The sequence below is a fragment of the Bubalus kerabau genome, chromosome 10, assembly GCF_029407905.1.
Source record: "Bubalus kerabau isolate K-KA32 ecotype Philippines breed swamp buffalo chromosome 10, PCC_UOA_SB_1v2, whole genome shotgun sequence".
In the NCBI taxonomy this organism is placed as follows: domain Eukaryota; kingdom Metazoa; phylum Chordata; class Mammalia; order Artiodactyla; family Bovidae; genus Bubalus; species Bubalus kerabau.
Genome location: NC_073633.1, coordinates 89455852 through 89475917, shown reverse-complemented (window position 1 = coordinate 89475917; position 20066 = coordinate 89455852). Strand labels below are relative to the sequence as shown.

The window sequence follows — 20066 nt, the reverse complement described above, 5'->3', positions numbered from 1 at the left end:
TCATTTGAAAAGACCCTGATGCTGGGAAAGATTGAGGGCAGGAGGAGAAGGGGACGACAGAGGATGAGATGGTTGGATGGCATCACCAACTCAACGGACATGGGTTTGGGTGAACTCTGGCAGTTGGTGATGGACAGGGAGCCCTGGCGTGCTTCGGTTCATGGGGTAGCAAAGAGTCGGACACAACTGAGCGACTGAACTGAACTGAACTTGCCTTTATTCCCCAACTTCTACTTTTGAGTAGGGAGTGCCTTGCCTGTTAGCATCAAACAGAGCACTGAAAGTCCAGACCTACGTTCCAGAATTCACTATTTATCCAAAGACTCTGTGTCAACCTATGATTGTGAGTTGGGGTTAATTCGATACAAATGAACAAAAATTAAGTGAGTATAGTACTTAAACATTTCATGAATTCTGTAACGAAGTCCTTGATTTGCTTCCTTTCAGTCTGCTTCCCACAGAGTCACTGCACAATTTGGATTAGTTTAAGCAGCCACTCTAGTCCTGTGCCAGAAAGCATATGCAGCACTGAAGCACATCATACAACCATGCTGACTTGGAACCATCACCAATGTTTCACTTTCATCCTCTGCCGGGACATCATAAACTGACCTGGTTTTATTTACTCCTAGTTTGGTTCACTGCTGACAATACGGAGCATTATCACTCTCCTAAAATCCTTTCCACTTCCTTCTAGTCACTGTTAGTACATAGCACAGCTCCCTACTTCACCCAGAAGACAGACGTTACCAGCATGAATACCCCAACTTCTTTCTCATCCCCTGCGCAAAGGTCTGCCTTTACTAACTCCTATCACCTCCGCTCCTGTCTAGGAGAAACACGTGGCCCTGTGCCGTTTCCAGGCCAACCCATCCCTCCTGACAGTTTCCTTCTCAAACTCTGCCGACATCTGTTCTCATATGTTTACTCAATTTCCCACTTTCCTTATCTCAGCGTATAAACATGCTCCAGCTTTTCATTTGTATGTGCTCCACCTCCAATCCAAAAGGAACAAGTGTTCTGGAAGCACAATCTGTATGTACACACCCTACTTCTTTATTTTCCAATCATTCCTCAATGCAGTCAGGCCCCCTCTATCCTCACCCTTCTGCCAAAATGCTCTTACTGAGGTGTGAACTAATGATCACCTACCTGCCAATGTTAGTGGTCTCTCTTTAGTCCTGATTCTCACGACACGTGACACCACAAAGTTTCAAGCTTCTTGAGGTTCCTGGAAGAGCTTTCCCTTGGTTCTCCCCTGACTTGTCAAGTTCATCCTTCTCTCATTTCTCCTGGGCCACCCACTCTGTGTTTCCCAACATTCTATCCCAGATGCTCTTGATTCCATACTTAATAGCATCTCACCTACAAACACAGTTTCACCTCTATCCTAGCATCCCTCCAGAGCAGGGGTCCCCAACCTCCAGGCCTCCAGACCGGTACCTCCTGCCAGATCAGCGGTGTCACTAGATTAGAAGCAACGCACACAATAAACGAAGCGTGCTTGAATCATCCTGAAACCACCCCCCTGGAAAGCTGTCTTCCATGAAACTGGTCTCTGGTGCCAAAAGTTTGGGGACCTCTGCTCTAGAGCATCTAGTTCTCATGAAAAGGCCACCTCCTGTCTACTTCTACATGAAGCAGATTCAACGTGTTCCAAAGAGTTCATAATCTCTCTCTAGTTTCCTAGCCTGCTCTCTTACCTATCTGTATTTCCCGTCTCTGAAATTCCACCAGTGCTTCACCCCATCCAAGAATATAATTTTATTAATTTTCCTCAGTAACCACTTTAATGGCTCCTGAATTTACATCAATTACCTTAAGCCTCAGACAAAAACAAAAGTTGTATTTATTAAAAAAAAATAATAAGTTAATTAGGTCCCATTTGTTTATTTTTGCTTTTATTTCCAATATTCTGGGAGGTGGGTCATAGAGGATCCTGCTGTGATGTATGTCAGAGAGTGTTTTGCCTATGTTCTCCTCTAGGAGTTTTAGAGTTTCTGGTCTTACGTTTAGATCTTTAATCCATTTTGAGTTTATTTTTGTGTATGGTGTTAGAAAGTGTTCTAGTTTCGTTCTTTTACAAGTGGTTGACCAGAGTTCATTATTACCGACTCAATAAAAAGATAATGGTGAGTCAAAGGCTTCAGATCACCCAGCGGGAGGCGGGCCACTGGCCCACCAGCACCAGTGTCCTCAACAGAGCAGCGCACAATCACAAAGACACAGCTAATAAAAAAAATGGCAGCTGCTGGTTTTGGCTGAAGACAATACTTCTAAACTACCAACTCACACAAACAGAGGTTCAGGCAATGCAACAGAACAAGGGAGGCTGACAAGATCAAGCCGGAGTCATTTTTAAAAGTCATAACAAATAGATGTTGACCAAACATGGAAAAGAATTAAGAGTGGGATGAATCGGTATCTTTCTGTACTTTTAAGAAGTCTATTTCAGGGGTGGAGTGTGTCTTCCCCAAATGCAAACGTGGTTCAATCTCAATAACCACTTTATGGACCAGGTTTGCACCTACCCCTCTGCGTGGAACTCTGTACTCTCACCTCCCACCATTACATGTGATGTGAATTCTTTAAAACAAAAATCCTGCTTTGTTCTTTTTTCTATTCCTGGCACTCAGTAGCTGGCTCTTGGTAAATGTTCACTGAGCTAAAACCAACTGACCAACATCTAGCCAACCAACCAACCAGCCAACTCTGCAGCTATTTTAAATCCCAAGTAGCTTCCTTCTGCTCTGGGTATTTTCATTTGATATTCAACATACATTACAAAGTGCCCACTCACGTCAGGCACCGGGCATGGAGGGGCAGGCAGAGATAAATTGTGGTTCCCGTTCTCAAGGGACTCGGTGCTTAGAGGGAAGATGAATACGTGAACCAATTCCTGCCATGCATCTTGAGGGTGCTACAGGTCTCTCCAGGTGCAGTGGGGGAGAAGGCAGTGACGGCTCGGAGTGGAAGAGCCAGAGGGGACACTGAATTTGAATCCAGCCCGTCAGGCAAGGTGGCAGTGTGAGGAGTCTGTGAGCACTTTTTGGTGTGGCCAGAGCCTCAGGTACAAGGGGTTGGGAGATTGGGCTAGAGGCAAGCAGGGTCAGATACTGAGGTCCCTGGGTGAGTAACATTAGACCTGTATTTTAGAAAGGGCATTTTAGAGGCAGCGGTGGAGGGAATGAGCTGGAAGTTAAGGGCTGCTGCAGCAACTCAGGTTAGATGAACCCACCAAATGGAAGTGACAGTGACACCTGGGATAGAGAACCCTGAAGTTAGAAAGATGTAGAAGGGAAATTTCATGGGACAGCTGGGCAGAGGGCAGCTGAAAACTGACAAGTGAATAACTGGCAGTGTTCTGACCTGAGAGTCCAAGAATAAAGAAGGAAGGGTGGTTTGGGGAACAAAGTCTGACCGTGAACAAGCCAATCTCAAGATGTGTTAAAACGGGCCTGAGAATCCAGAGGGGAAATGAGGTGAAATATACAGATTTGAAAGTCATCAGCACACGGTAACAGATTGAGACAAATGTGGCTCAAGCCAAATATACAGCGAGGATTAAAATTCAAAATTAGAGACAATTTTATTGGACAGTAACATGAAGTCAGCACAATCAGTTTTTAGATTGGTGTTTCTCTACCAAGGACGATTTCACCCACCAGGGGACATCTGGCAATTTCCAGGGACATTTTTGTTTGTCACAACTTGGGGGTGGGGAGGGGTGGACTGCTCTGGCATCTAGTGGGTAGAAGCCTGGGATGCTGCTAACCATCCTGTAATACAGGACAGCCCCTTACAACAAATTATCGAGCTCCAAATAGTGCTGAGGTTAAGAAACTCTGCTCCAAAAGGAAATACTCAATAACAATTTTGCTGGGGATAAAATGCTGGCTCTCAGCTCCTTGGGAACCACTCTGCCAAGCACAGATATTAAATAAGATGTGTTGTGGCAGGCTGAGCTTGGCTTTGCCTTTTAGAGTATCTTTCAAGCACTTAAAGGAATAAAGAATAATAATTTCTAAGATACCATTATTCTAGAAAGATAATGTTAATCTCAAACAAATAAAGAAACATGACATAACTTTTTGGAAAAAGTCTGAGCACTACTTATCAAGTAATTTAAATGTACATGCCTTCTTCCGGGCATTGATCCTAAGAAAATAATCCAAAAGATTGTAAGAATTATATGCAAGACATTTACTACAACTTTCCAACTTACTTTATGAAGCTAGTAGTCCTTTGTTGCCAAAACCAGACAAAGGTATCACAAGACAAGAAAACTACAGATCAACCTACTTTATGAACACAGACACTATTCCTCAACCATATGCTAGCAAACCAAATCTAGGTTCAACACTAAAAAAAAATCAGTGCAATACACCATATTAACAGAATAAATGAGAAAAAAACAAACAAACACCCATGTGATTATCTCAATAGATGCAAAAAAAAAAAAAAAAAACTGGACAAAATCCAACATCCTGCTGGACGTTGGTCCTGGTGGTCCAGTGGTTAAGAACCCGCCTGACAAAGCAGGGGACATGGGTTTGATCCCTGGTCCAGGAAGATCCCACATGCTGTGGGGCAACTAAACGTGCGTACTGCAACTACTGAAGCTTGTGTCCTCTGGGGTCTGGGCCACTGAAACGAGAAGTCCGCACAGTGCAACTAGAGAAAGCCTGGCCCACAGAAATGAAGATTCAGCGCAACCAAAAATAAATAACATTCAAAAACAAAACAGCTCTTATCTTAAAAAAAAAAAATCCAATATACTGTCATGACAAAAACTAGGCACAGAAGGTAACTTCCTCAACTTGATAAAGGGCATTGACAACCCCCCCACAGCTACCACCATAATGGTAAAAGACCGCAAGCTTTTCTCCTAAGATCAGGAACAAGACAAGGATGTCTGTTCTTATCATTTCCATTTAACACTGTCCTGAAAGTTCTAGCCAGGAACAATTAGGCAAGAAAAAGAAATAAAAAGAATCCAAACAGGAAAGGAAGAAGTAAAACTATTTATATCTGTAGATGACATGATGTTATACATAAAGAAAATCCTAAAGAATTCACATATACACATATGCACAAAAACTATTGGAGCTAAGAAATGAGTTAAGCAAGGCTGAAGGATGCAAAATAACTGTACTTCTGTACATGAGCAGTGAATAATCTGAAAGTGAAGTGAATACAAATCCATTTAAAATAGCATAAAAAAGAATAAAGTACTTAGTGATAAATTTAACGAGTGCACAACTCTATACATTGAAACTACAAGACATTGTTGAAAGAAATTAAAGAGGACCTAAATAAATGAGAAGACAACCATGTCACGGATTGGAAGACTTTAGATGGTCTACAAACTGATGTACAGATTTAACACACTGCTATCAAAATTCCAACCGCCATCTTTGGAGAAGTTACTAAGTTGATCCTGAAATTCATATGGAAATATAAGGGACACAGAAGAGTGAAAATAATCTTGAAAGAGAGCAAAGTGGAGGACTCACACTTCCCAATCTCAGTGCTACAGTAATCAAGGCATCGGTATTGGCACAAGGACAGCAACATAAATCAATGGAGTAGAACTGAGAAATAAAGAAAGAAAGAAATCCAGAAGTAAATACATAAATACATATATCTATGGATGTATAAATATATACATCCATATATTTATGGATGAAATAATATCCAGAAATAAATCCATATATTTATTGGATATTTTATAGAAAATTTTAAAGAAAATTATTTATCTATTTCTTTTTAGCTGTGCTGGGTCTTCGATGCTGAGCATGGGCTTTTCTCTAGTTGCCTCAGGTGGGGGCTACTCTCTACTTGCAGAGCGTGGGTTTCTCATTGTGGTGGCTTCTCTCGTTGCAGAGCACAGGCTGTAGGGCACACGGACTTTAGGAGTTGTGGCTCGTGGACTCAGTAGCTGTGGCACCCATGCTTAGCTGCGCACAGCATGTGGAATCCTCCTGGACCAGGGATTGAACCCATGTACCCCACAATGGCAGGTGGATTCCCAACTATTGGACCCACCATGGAAATCCTGAAAACTGATTTTTGACAAAGGTGCCAAGACAATATGGGGGTGGGAGGCGGCAGCAGATAAAGAAAAATCTTTCAACTGCCCAAAGCTCTGGATATTCACCCGCAGAAGAAGGAATCTGATTCCTATTTCACACCATATATAAAATTAACTTGAATGGGTCTAAGCTCTCGAACTATAAAACTTATGGAAGAAAACAAAGGTATTAATCATCATGAACTTTGAACAAGCAACACTTTAAGTAGGACACCCAAAGCACAAGGAAAAACAGCTTAACTAGACTTCATCAAAAGTAAAAACTTTTGTGCTAAGAACACTATCAAGAAAGTGAGGATGAAACTGGAGCCGATTATACAGAGTGAAGTAAGCCAGAAAGAAAAACACCAATACAGTATACTAACGCATATATATGGAATTTAGAAAGATGGTAACGATAACCCTGTATGGGAGATAGCAAAAGAGACACAGATGTATAGAACAGTCTTTTGGACTCTGTGGGTGGGGGTGGGGGCGGTGGGGGGGGTGGGGGTGGGGGGGAATGATTTGGAAGAATGGCATTGAAACATGTATAATATCATATAAGAAACAAATCGCCAGTCCAGGTTAGATGCAGGATACAGGAAGCTTGGGGCTGGTGCACCGGGATGACCAAGAGGGATGGTATGGGGAGGGAGGTGGGAGGGGGGTTCAGGATTGGGAACACATGTACACCCGTGGCAAATTCATGTTGATGTATAGCAAATACAATACAATATTGTAAAGTAATCAGCCTCTAATTAAGATAAATAAATTAAAAAAAAAAGAAAGTGAAAAGACAACCCACAGAATGGGAGAAAGTATTTTTAAATCATGTATTTGATAAGGATCTAGTATCCAAAATATATATACAACTCAACAAGAAAAAAATAACTCAATTAAAAATAAGGAAAAAAATCTGAAAACAATTCTTCAAACATATACCACTTAGAAATGTGGTAAACAGCCACTTAGAACATGAAAAGATGCTCAACATCATTAGTCATTGTGCTGTGTGCTTACTCACTCAGTCGAGCAAGACTCTGTGACCCTGTAGGACTGTAGCCCGCCAGTAGCCTCTGTCCATGGGGATTCTCCAGGCAAGAATACTGGAGTGGGATGCCATGCCCTCCTCCAGAGGATCTTCCCAACCCAGGGATTGAACCCAGGTCTCCACATTCCAGGCAGATTCATTACCATCTGAGCCAGTGTCCGACTCTTTGCGACCCCATGGACTGTAGCCCACCAGGCTCCTTGGTCCATGGGATTTTCCAGGCATGAATACTGGAGTGGGTTGCCATTCCCTTCTCCAGGGGATCTTCCTGACCCAGGGATCGAACCCAGGTCTCCTGCATTGTAAGCAGATGCTTTACCGTCTGAGCTACCAGGGAAGGCCCCTCATTAGTCATTACTGCTGCTGCTGCTAAGTCGCTTCATTTGTGTCCGACTTTGTGCAACCCCACAGACGGCAGCCCACCAGGCCCCGCCGTCCCTGGGATTCTCCAGGCAAGAACACTGGAGTGGGTTGCCATTTCCTTCTCCAATGCATGAAGGTGAAAAGTGAAAGTGAAGTCGCTCAGTCATTACCAGGAAGATGCAAATCAGAACCACAATAAGATACCACTTTATGTCTCTCAGGATGGCTACAAAAAAAGAAAAAGAAAAGTACTGGTGAAGATGTGAAGAAACTTCTGGTGGGAATGTAAAACACTACACTCACTATGGAAAATAGTTTGGCAATTCCTCAAAGGATTACACACAGAGTTACCATATGACTTAACAAAATCCAGCAGAAATGAAAATATATGGCCATATAAAGATCTGGACAGTAATGTTCATAGCAGTATTATTCATAATTGCCCCAAAGAGTAAATAATAAAAGTTTCTATCAACTGATGAATCAGTAAAAATATAGCACATCCATACAACAGACTGTTATTCAGGCATAAAAAAAAATGTACTATTGACGGAAGCTACATCATGGATCAACCTTGAAAATACTATGCTAAGTGAAAGAATTGGGACACAAAAAGCTACATAGTGTGTGACTTATTTGATGTATATGAAATCTTCAAAACAGGCACATTCAAAGAGGCAGAACGAGAGAAGTGGTTTTTCAGGGGCTGAAGGAGGAGGGGTACAGAGTATGGGGAGCATAAAGGGCCAGGTCCTCTTTTTTTTTAAAGCTTCCTGAAAGCCTATTTTTCTGTTATGAATAACTGCTTTTTCCAGTTATCCCCAGATGAGTTGATAAAGACTCTGATTAAACTGTTTTATGCTTCTAAGAATAAGAGTAACTATTACATCTTTTTATTATCTAGGTGGTAGCTTTGAAAAATTTGTATAGAATTTTAAATGATTTATGATGTTCCATGTGTTCTTGTTTGTTTTCTTAGGTAACATTCCACCAAATTACTAGTGCCATATATAACACTTGAGTATGACAGCAGTTAAAAAATGTTCTAAATTATAATTGATTTACAATGTGTTAATTTCTGCTGAACAGAAAAGTGATTTAGTTACACACACACACACACACATTCTTTTTTAAAGTATTCATTTCCAATATGGTTTATCACAGGATACTGAACACAGCTCTGTTCTGTGCCGTAGGACCTTGTTTATCCATCCATTCTACATGTAATAGCTCACATCTGAGAACCTTAACCTCCCACTCCACCCCTCCAACCCGCCTCCCCCTTAGCAACCACAAGCCTGTCCTCTATGAGCATGACAGCAGTTTCACTTGTCTTAAAGTCAGAATCAAACTGAATATGACTTTAAACTAAAATTTATGCTTTGTGCATTTGTAAAACATGGATATACTGGTATCATATTTCCTTTATTCTACTCGATTATGCACTTGTTGAAAGGTAAATTTACAGATCAAATGATGGAACTTAAGGATTCAGTGAAAGTGTTTTTTTTTTTTTTTCTCTTTTTTAAATAGAAAACTTGTCTTTTTAGTTAAAGCTTCATGGAACAGAATTTATATTTAATCAGAATGACTAGACAGGATCCTTTTGGGAAGTCAATCTAAAAGAAGCTAACAGGAATTGGTAGAACTTTTGGCTTTTGATATTTACTTACTACAGGCACAGTGTAGTAATATGAAATACTTTGAAGCCCATAATTAAAAAAAAAAAAGTGTCAGAGTTATACAAAAAGACCATATATCACTGGGTAGGAAGTTGACTAGGTAGTCAGTGAAGTGACTGGGTGTGTAATATTTTTTAAAACCTTGATTTTGGGTCAGCATAAATAATCCTTTAATTTTCCCTCTACTTTCAGCCACATTCCATTTTGATGTTTAGCAGAGCAAACCAGAATAAAGTTCTATTAATTCAGCAATCTGAAATCTGAGTCACATTAAGATAAAAATGAAAATGAGATGTGTACTAAGGAAAGTTAGTTTCCTTCTTCTGTAATATCTAATTCATCTTCTTATTGATCCTTTCTTAGTCCACAGGTGGACACTTGTCCTGTTCCAGACAGTGAGCTGAGCAATCTCTGAAAAGGACTCTGTGAATGTACTCTTACAATATATGTGAGATGGATAATCAGGTGAATACCTAGAGCTTCTGAAAACCTCAGAGCTTCTCATCAATCTTTTGTATATTTTGGTAGGGAGCAGTATATACCTCTGAAGCTTTGCTGAGAAAAAGCATTTCAATAATGATAAATTCTGAAAATACAGTCTTCATATCCTTTACTTTCTGCTTTTCAGAACTGCCAACCATTTCCTCCAGATGAGGGCTGTCTGTACAGCATCCACTGTAGCTCTTTATAACTGGGTTCATCAGAAAATAACACGTCCAGTGGAAGGGTGTGCTGATATATCCTTTCTACTTCAGGCAGCTGTTTGGCGACTTCATTTCTTGATGATGATGTCACTGTGAGGTCATCACGTTTCCTTTATGGTTCCTTCCACTCACTGCTGTGGCGTGCAGACAATCCTGAAGGTCAGCACAAGCTTCAGCGGTTTTTTGGCCCCTACTTCAAAGCTGGGGTCTTTAGTGAGGCTCTCATGTGGGCAAGTCGGCTCTGACTCACAGCCTGGCAGCTTACTGTGCATGCGCGCCAAAGATTTGCACAGCTCACCAAACTGCTCCTGGACTGGAATGCAAAAGTAGGAAGTCAAGAAACACCTGGAGTAACAGGCAAATTTGGCCTTGGAATACAGAATGAAGCAGGGCAAAGACTAATAGAGTTTTGCCAAGAAAATGCACTGGTCATAACAAACACCCTCTTCCAACAACACAAGAGAAGACTCTATACATGGACATCACCAGATGGTCAACACTGAAATCAGATTGATTATATTCTTTGCAGCCAAAGATGGAGAAGCTCTATACAGTCAGCAAAAACAAGACCAGGAGCTGACTGTGGCTCAGACCATGAACTCCTTATTGCCAAATTCAGACTGAAATTGAAGAAAGTAGGGAAAACCACTAGACCATTCAGGTATGACCTAAATCAAATCCCTTATGATTATACAGTGGAAGTGAGAAATAGATTTAAGGGCCTAGATCTGATAGATAGAGTGCCTGATGAACTATGGAATGAGGTTCGTGACATTGTACAGGAGACAGGGATCAAGACCATCCCCATGGAAAAGAAATGCAAAAAAGCAAAATGGCTGTCTGAGGAGGCCTTACAAATAGCTATGAAAAGAAGAGAAGTGAAAAGCAAAGGAGAAAAGGAAAGATATAAACATCTGAATGCAGAGTTCCAAAGAATAGCAAGAAGAGATAAGAAAGCCTTCTTTAGTGATCAATGCAAAGAAATAGAGGAAAAGAACAGAATGGGAAAGACTAGAGATCTCTTCAAGAAAATCAGAGATACCAAAGGAACATTTCATGCAAAGATGGGCTCGATAAAGGACAGAAATGGTATGGACCTAACAGAAGCAGAAGATATTAAGAAGAGATGGCAAGAATACACAGAAGAACTGTACAAAAAAGATCTTCATGACCCAGATAATCACAATGGTGTGATCACTGACCTAGAGCCAGACATCCTGGAATGTGAAGTCCAGTGGGCCTTAGAAAGCATCACTACGAACAAAGCTAGTGGAGGTGATAGAATTCCAGTTGAGCTATTCCAAATCCTGAAAGATGATGCTGTGAAAGTGCTGCACTCAATATGCCAGCAAATTTGGGAAACTCAGCAGTGGCCACAGGACTGGAAAAGGTCAGTTTTCACTCCAATCCCAAAGAAAGGCAATGCCAAAAAATGTTCAAACTACCACACAATTGCACTCATCTCACACGCTAGTAAAGTAATGCTCAAAATTCTCCAAGCCAGGCTTCAGCAATATGTGAACTGTGAACTTCCAGATGTTCAAGCTGGTTTTAGAAAAGGCAGAGGAACCAGAGATCAAATTGCCAACATCCGCTGGATCATGGAAAAAGCAAGAGAGTTCCAGAAAAACATCTATTTCTGCTTTATTGACTATGCCAAAGCCTTTGACTGTGTGGATCACAATAAACTGGAAAATTCTAAAAGAGATGGGAATACCAGACCACCTGACCTGCCTCTTGAGAAATTTGTATGCAGGTCAGGAAGCAACAGTTAGAACTGGACATGGAACAACAGATTGGTTCCAAATAGGAAAAGGAGTACATCAAGGTTGTATATTGTCACCTTGTTTATTTAACTTCTATGCAGAGTACATCATGAGAAACGCTGGACTGGAAGAAACACAAGCTGGAATCAAGATTGCCGGGAGAAAGATCAATAACCTCAGATATATAGATGACACCACCCTTATGGCAGAAAGTGAAGAGGAACTAAAAAGCCTCTTGATGAAAGTGAAAGAGGAGAGTGAAAAAGTTGGCTTAAAGCTCAACATTCAGAAAACGAAGATCATGGCATCCGGTCCCATCACTTCATGGCAAATAGATGGGGAAACAGTGGAAACAGTGTCAGACTTTATTTTTCTGGGCTCCAAAATCACTGCAGATGGTGACCGCAGCCATGAAATTAAAAGACGCTTACTCCTTGGAAGGAAAGTTATGACCAACCTAGATAGCATATTTGGAGAAGGCAATGGCACCCCACTCCAGTACTCTTGCCTGAAAAATCCCATGGATGGAGGAGCCTGGTAGGCTGCAGTCCATGGGGTCGCTAGGAGTCGGACATGACTGAGCGACTTCACTTTCACTTTTCACTTTCATGCATTGGAGAAGGAAATGGCAACCCATTCCAGCGTTCTTGCCTGGAGAATCCCAGGGACGGGGGAGCCTGGTGGGCTGCCGTCTATGGGGTCGCACAGATTCGGACACGACTGAAGTGACTTAGCAGCAGCAGATAGCATATTCAAAAGCAGAGACATTACTTTGCCAACAAAGGTCCGTCTAGTCAAGGCTATGGTTTTTCCTGTGGTCATGTACGGATGTGAGAGTTGGACTGTGAAGAAGGCTGAGCGCCAAAGAATTGATGCTTTTGAGCTGTGGTGTTGGAGAAGACTCTTGAGAGTCCCTTGGACTGCAAGGAGATCCAACCAGTCCATTCTGAAGGAGATCAGCCCTGGGATTTCTTTGGAAGCAATGATGCTAAAGCTGAAACTCCAGTACTTTGGCTACCTCATGCGAAGAGTTGACTCATTGGAAAAGACTCTGATGTTGGGAGGGATTGGGGGCAAGAGGAGAAGGGGACGACAAAGGATGAGATGGCTGGATGGCACCACTGACTCGATGGACATGAGTCTCGGTGAACTCTGGGAGTTGGTGATGGACAGGGAGGCCTGGCGTGCTGCGATTCATGGGGTCGCAAAGAGTCGGACACGACTGAGCGACTGATCTGATCTGATCTGAGCTGCGCAGGTTTTTCAGGGTACCGCTTCCTTCCTCTTCCCCAGGACACCATTCCAGGCCAGGCGACCAAATCCCGAAGGTGCAGCCCGGAAAAGGCCGGGCCTGGGAATCTCAGACCTAACCAGGAAGCCTCTCTCCTGGCCTCTGTGCAAGTTGGGCCCAGTCCTGCCAAAATTCAGCACGGGGCCGAGGCTCACTGCCCCGTCCTACCCAGCACGTGGCCCACAGCAGCTTCCTTGGGGAGTGATGAAAATGTCCTGGAATAAGATGGTTGCAGGGCTTCCCAGGGGGTGCTAGTGGTAAATAACCTATCTGCGAATGCAGGAGTCATAAGAGATCCAAGAGACATGGGGTTTGATCCTTGGTTCTGGAAGATCCCCTGGAGAAGGGCATGGCAATCCACTCCAGTATTCTTACCCGGAGAATTCCATGGGCAGCAGAGCCTGGTGGGCTAGAGTCTACAGGGTCGTAAACAGTCAGACACCATCTAGTGACTAACGCAGCACGCACACACGCAAGATGGTCAAACGACCTTGGAAATATTGTACAAAACCTGCCGAACGGTGCATTATAAAAAGGCGAATTATATATATCCAAGTGAAAGTCGCTCAGTCGTGTCCGTCTCTTTGCGACCCCATGGACTATACAGACTGCGGAATTCTCCAGATCAAAATACTGGAGTAGGTGAAAGTGAAAGTGAAGTTGCTCAGTTGTGTCCCACTCTTTGCCACCCCACGGACTATAGCTTACCAGGCTCCTCCGTCCATGGGATTTTCCAGGCAAGACTACTGGAGTGGGTTGCCATTGCCTTCCCCTTTTCTAGGGGATCTTCCCAACCCAGGGATCGAATCCAGGTCTCCCGCATTGCAGGTGGCTTCTTTACCAGCTGAGCCACCAGGGAAGCCCAAACAAACAAAAATTTTCCTGCTACAAAAGTACTATGACGTTTATAAATGAGACATATCCTAAATATCCAGCGACAGATGAGTTAAGATTATAGAGGTTACTGGACTGCAGCGTGGGAAACGCTACCACCACTGGCTTGAAAAGCCCCACATAAAATGACCTCTGCAGGGGGCTTGCCCTGTCCACCCTGCGTAGTATTTAAAACCACCTCACAAATGAAGGAAATCAAGGCTTTGAAGCCTAAATATGGTACCCAGAAAGATACAATGGAATGGGGGTTGGGGGTTGGGGAAGGGATTCTACTCCTGCTGGTCTGCCTCAGGACACCACCTCAACTGCGATCTCCACGATTATTTAAAACTAGAGTTTGGGGTTTTGTAATTTTGTTTCGTCCTGGAAGCTGTGGCCTCAGTTTTCTTTCTTTAGAGCTGTTGGATTCAGAGGACAAGGTCTGTGGACCACCCCATGCCCGTCCAGGGGAAAGGGGAGGGGGTAGTCATGGTTTCCAAGGTCAACTGGGGAGATGACGAGGCTTCTTGGACATAGCTAGTGCTAGCTTCGTCGCTAAGGCACCTCGGTGCGGAAGTTAACTTCGGGAAGTGTGGTTTCACCCCGTGGCCCCACCGCTTGCTAGTGACCTCGTGTAAATGCCAATTTCACTAGGGCTCGTTCTGCGTCCTACAGAGGTACTGCCGCCGACCTCATGGGGTTAGTATGCGGAAAGCTTCGATAATGCTTATAAAGCAGTTGGTAGTGCCTAGCACTGTAGGTGCTTGCCTTAACTGCTATGCTGACCTGTCTGAAAGCCAACCACAATCTGAACTTCCAGGTAAAACCGCCACCAAGAGCCCGCAGTCCAGCCACTGGCAGCTATCGGGTGGCACCTTGACATCACAATTTAGAAAGAACGCTCCATCGGGGCAGACACGGAGCGGCGAAACTCAGGGCCTTCCTCTCCCGTCTCTACGGCTGTAAATCGAACAGGACGAGCAAGCTCCACGCGCCCACAGACTCCACTCAACCAGAGTTAGCCCGCCCAGCCCCCTACCCACGCCGGGGTCCGGGCGGCTCCTCCTCCCCGCCCCTTTTCTTGGGCCTTGCCCCCCACCTTCTATGTCACCCCGAGCTCTATCAGAGGAGCAGCAGCAGCCCCCGAACCGACGCCAAAAGTACTCCAGTCAGCGCAGACTTACTCGATCAGAGGATTTTTTCCCGGCTCTCCCTCGGGCCCAGGGTCCACAGGTGCCGGGTGCGAAGCGTGGAAGACCCGGAAAGACCGAAGGGTAGCGTCTGCCACTTAGTTGCGTCCACTCTCACGTTGTCGCAGCGGATAGGGAGATGGCAGCCGTCCCTCCTTTCTCATTGGACGCGTCTTCTGACGGGCTATGCCAATAAGGGTGGATCTTAGGGAGGGGCGGGGTTGAGGTCTCGGCTCCGCCCAGGCCTGGAGAAAAGACAGCGAATCGGCGGCTGTATTCTTTGGGCTCCGCCCTTTGGGGCGGGGTCAATCATGTTTCGGGTGGAGACAGGCGCGTTTTGGGGCTGGGCCTGGCCGGGCCGGGCTGGGCTGGAGGCGAGTTGAAAACTTCCCAAGCTGTAGCTACCCCACCCAGCACCGGGTATTTTCTGTGTCCAACCCGGTTAATCCAGCCCAGGAAAGTCCTCTCGCTGCTTGGGACCCCCTCCTTTAAACTTACGGAGGAGGAAAGAGTCTGTTGTGGAAAGGGCGAAGGAGGGTCTGAGATGAGAGGAAAAAGGAACCGGTGGTGAACTGGTGGTGACGTGTTCGGTTGTGTCCTCTGGTAGCTTGAGACTGCTGACCGTAGGTCTGCGTGGCTCCAAGCTGCAGAAGAGCGTGCCCTCAGCTTCAGTTCGGGAGCTTCCGCTGTAGATCAAGTTCTATTTCCTTCTTGCTGTGTGACCTTGGGGAAGTCTCTTCCGTTTCTGTGACTTGATTTCTTCTGCTGAAACAAGGAAGTAGATCTAACGTTCTGATGTTCTCTCTAGTGGAAAGTTTGTTTATACAATGAATAGTTCCAGTATTGTCTCTCTGTGCTGTGCCTGCTCCAGGTGTCAGCTGACATGAAAGATGGAAAATGGAATCCTGTGTAGGGCCCTTGACCAGAAGTGGCAGTTTGCTTTTTTTTTTCAGATTTGGTTTATCTTTATTGTAATTGAAATATAGTTGATTTACAATATTGTGTTAGTTTCTGGTGTACAGCAAAGTGATTCAATTTTGTATATATATATATTTCTTTTCCATTATGGTTTGTTATGTGATATTGTCTACAGTTCCTGTGCTATACAGTAAGACCTTGTTGTTTATTCATTCTATATATATTCTGGAAATCACAACCTCCCACTCCATGCCTCCCTCACTCCCCTTCCCCTTGGCAACTAACTACAGGTATGTTCTCTATGTACAAATGACAGTTTTGTGAGGAGAGCTGGGTTCAAATGGGCCAGGCTTGGTTGTTGCCATGAGCAGACCCGGCACACCATGTGCCCTGTTAACCCAGGGCCCTGTGAGTTGCTAGACCCCTTAGAAAATAGATTGTGGGGTTAATCAATTGTAGTCATGTGTGAAAGCATTTCAACAAATAACAAGGAAGGTAGGATTCTGCTTCTCAAGAATTTTATATAAGAAAGGGTATGAATGGGAAGAGATGATCAGAGTAAGGAGAGAAGTCAGAATAAAGGACAGCTTCATGAAGCTTGAGCTGCCTGGAAGAGAAAACAGAAATTCTAAGCTGAACCAACAATCTGACTGGAAGCCTGTTCAGGGAATAGTGAAGCAGTGAAGCAATCATTTTGACTGAAAGGGAGGGGAGTCTTGGAAGCTAAACTGGCAGAATAGGTTGGATCAAATGTCAAGGGTAAGGAGCTGGCAGAGGGAGCCTCTGTAGGTTTGAGAGGTAGGGAGTGACAAGATTAGAGCCGTGATTTGGGGAGATCATAGCTGTGATTTGGGCAGCACTGTAGAAGAAACTGGAGAGGAAAGATGTGGAAGTCACCTGCGAGTCTCCGTAGAAGATGAGTCCCTGCGGAAGGTAGACAGACCTGAACCAGAGTGGTGGCAACTGGGATGGAAGGGAGGGGTAGAGTCAAGACAGATTTCAGAGGAGGGGGAATCAGTAAGATGTGAGGAACTCTGGGAAGAGTCAAATGGGATTCCAGGCGAAGATCCAGGGTCACCAGAGGAAGTCAGAAGGAGTTGGCTTGGGGCTTGCTGAGAGAATGAATGACAAACATCCAGCCCCCAGGCTCTCTTGAATATTCACTGAGTGAACGGGAACAGCCTTGGGGATCTAAGGTAGGCACACCAGAAAAAGGATAAAAATATTTGCAAATCAGTGCCCAAAGGAAGCTTGGCCTTGGGCAAGTCTTGGCATTTGTGAACTCTAATTTCCTCATAGGTAAAATGAGGATAATGATACCTGCTGAAGTTTTTTTTTTTTCATATATATATTATATATGTCTGTATATACACACACAGGATATTGAATATATTTTTCCTGTGCTGTTACACCTGTGTGACCCCATGGACTATATAGTATAGTCCATGAAATTCTCCAGTCCACAATACTGGAGTGGGTAGCCTTTCCCTTCTCCAGGGGATCTTCCCAATCCTGGGATCGAACCCAGGTCTCCTGTATTGCAGGTGGATTCTTTACCAGCTGAGCCACAAGGGAAACCCACATATATATATATATATATATATATATATATATGTCTGTGTATACACACACAGGATATTGAATATACTTTTTCTGTGCTATACAGTAGACCTTGTTTATCAAAAAGAGTGGCTGTGAGGAGAAAACCAGAAAGCACCTTACTGCTTGATCTGTAACTTCTATGGACTGAGCATCCTTTATTATGTGGATGACTTGATATGTGAATAGTGCATATTACTTATCAAAAGTAAGAATAATTCCTTTTTCTCATTTCCTATCCAGAATTTGAAGCCAATGCAAATAAGTTTTTCTTTGAAGTGGCACCTAAAATGAGTCAGCATTAACTTTGACTACATTAAAAAAAAAACAATACTTTTTGAGTCCTTCTCATATGTCACATATATACGCCCTTTCCATATATTTGTTCTTTTAATTACCACAACCCTATGAGGCATGTACTATTAATATCACCACTTTATTGATGAATTGAGTCACAGAGAAGTTAGGTAACTTGCTCAAGCTGGTAAAAGATTGAAGGCAGGAGGAGAAGGGGATGACAGAGGATGAGATGGTTGGATGGCATCCCTGACTCAGTGGACATGAGTTTGAGTGAGCTCCAGGAGATGATGAAGGACAGGGAAGCCTGGCATGCCGCAGCGCATGGACTCACAAAGAGTTGTACACGACTGAATAGCAACAACAAGTTGGTGAGCGGCACAATTTGTGCTCATAAGGCAAAGAGTATCATAATGAAAGTCTAAAAACATACTTCAATTTGGTATAAAATATTTACAACTCTTACCACAGAAAAGGCTAATTTTCCTAAAATATAAAGTGCTCCTACAAATAAACTCAATAGAAAAAGGTGCAGTGGCTATACCAACTATGCAGAAAAGGAAGTCAACATGAAAGGATGCTCAGCCTCACTCAAGGTAAGGAAAATAAAGTTGAGAACTCCTCTGACCTACTCTTTTTCATAACCAGATAGGCAGAATCCAAATGTTAATACTCCGTGAGGCTCCTGGGCTTCCCTGGTGGCTCAGCAGTAAAGAATTCGCCTGCAGTGTGGGAGATGGGGGTTTGATTCCTGGGTCGGGAAGATCCCCTGGAGGAGTACATGTCAATCTACCAGGAGCCTGGTGGGCTATGGTCTGCTGCTGCTGCTGCTGCTAAGTCGCTTCAGTTGTGTCCGACTCTGTGCGACCCCATAGACGGCAGCCCACCAGGCTGCTCCATCCCCGGGATTCTCCAGGCAAGAACACTGGAGTGGGTTGCCATTTCCTTTTCCAATGCATGAAAGTGAAAAGTGAAAGTGAAGTTGCTCAGTCCGACTCTTTGCAACTCCATGGACTGTAGCCTACCAGGCTCCTCCTCCCATGGGATTTTCCAGGCAAGAGTACTGGAGTAGGTTGCCATTTCCTTCTCCTGGGCTATGGTCTATGGGGTCACAAAGAGTCAGACATGACTAAAGTGACTGAGCACAGCATAGCGTGGTGAGGTCCGCATGCAAGCTCTAAGGGAGACAACTTGGCAATGTATCAATATTTATCAAAATTAAAAATGCACATACTTTTGACCTAGCAGTTACACTACTAGGAATTCACCCTAAAAATACATTTGCTTATATGAAAAATAACTTAGGTACATGAAATATTTTGTAATAGTGAAATTTTGGATGCCATCTTAGGGTCCATTATTTAGTAGTTTAAAAGGTAATGATACATTCGTTCAGTGGAATACTGTGCACTTAAAAAAATAAAAAGAGTCTCTTTGTATGCTGAGGTAAAAGTATCTCCAAAATAGATTCTTGGTGAAAAAAGCAAGGTGAAGAGCTGTATGTAAAGTATTATATAGGGTAAACAGTAGGTGTGTGTATGTATGTATATCTCCCTGGAATGATAATACTCATTACCTGTTGGGACCTGGGTGGTTAGGTGACAGGGATGGTAGAGAGTTTTCACCCTCTTGCACCTTTTGAATTTCGACTATTGGCTTATATTACTTATTAAAATATAAACTTTAAATATTAACTAAATCCACATATTACACACGGCAACCAATTGCAGGAGTTGTTCATTTTAAGAAAGAAAGTGAAGTCGCTCAGTCATATCTGACTCTTAGCGACCCCGTGGACTGTAGCCCACCAGGCTCCTCCGTCCACGGGATTCCCCAGGTGACATGTAAATGTGTTCTGTAGGAACACTTGTCAAATCCCATCAGAGAGACACTAATCTAAAATGTAATCAATACAAGAGAAACATAATCAATGTGTCCACTGTATGATAACAGTCCTCCCAGAGCCCAGAAGAAAGGATTCTTTTCATCAGAATGTGTCAGTGTTTATTCAGTATCAGGAGAAGGCAATGGCACCCCACTCCAGTACTCTTGCCTGGAAAATCCCATGGATGGAGGGGCCTGGTGGGCTGCAGTCCATGGGGTCGCTAGGAGTCGGACATGACTGAGCGACTTTACTTTCACTTTTCACTTTCATGCATTGAAGAAGGAAATGGCAACCCACTTCAGTGTTCTTGCCTGGAGAATCCCAGGGATGGCGGAGCCTGGTGGGCTGCCATCTATGGGGTCGCACAGAGT

General features: G+C 43.7%; 1 protein-coding gene and 1 pseudogene across 4 annotated transcripts in view; both read right to left on the bottom strand.

Moving 5' to 3' along the window:
• DCAF4 (DDB1 and CUL4 associated factor 4) overlaps nt 1-15237 on the bottom strand; it is a 34302-nt gene extending 19065 nt beyond the window's left edge. For all 4 annotated transcript variants that reach the window (XM_055538567.1, XM_055538566.1, XM_055538563.1 and 1 more), the window contains exon 1: nt 14991-15237. The gene's annotated coding sequence lies outside the window, so the exon portion shown is untranslated. The remainder of the gene's footprint in view (nt 1-14990) is intronic.
• LOC129622133 (CBY1-interacting BAR domain-containing protein 1-like) lies at nt 8403-16299 on the bottom strand (annotated as a pseudogene).
• Nucleotides 16300-20066: the final 3767 nt, after the last annotated feature.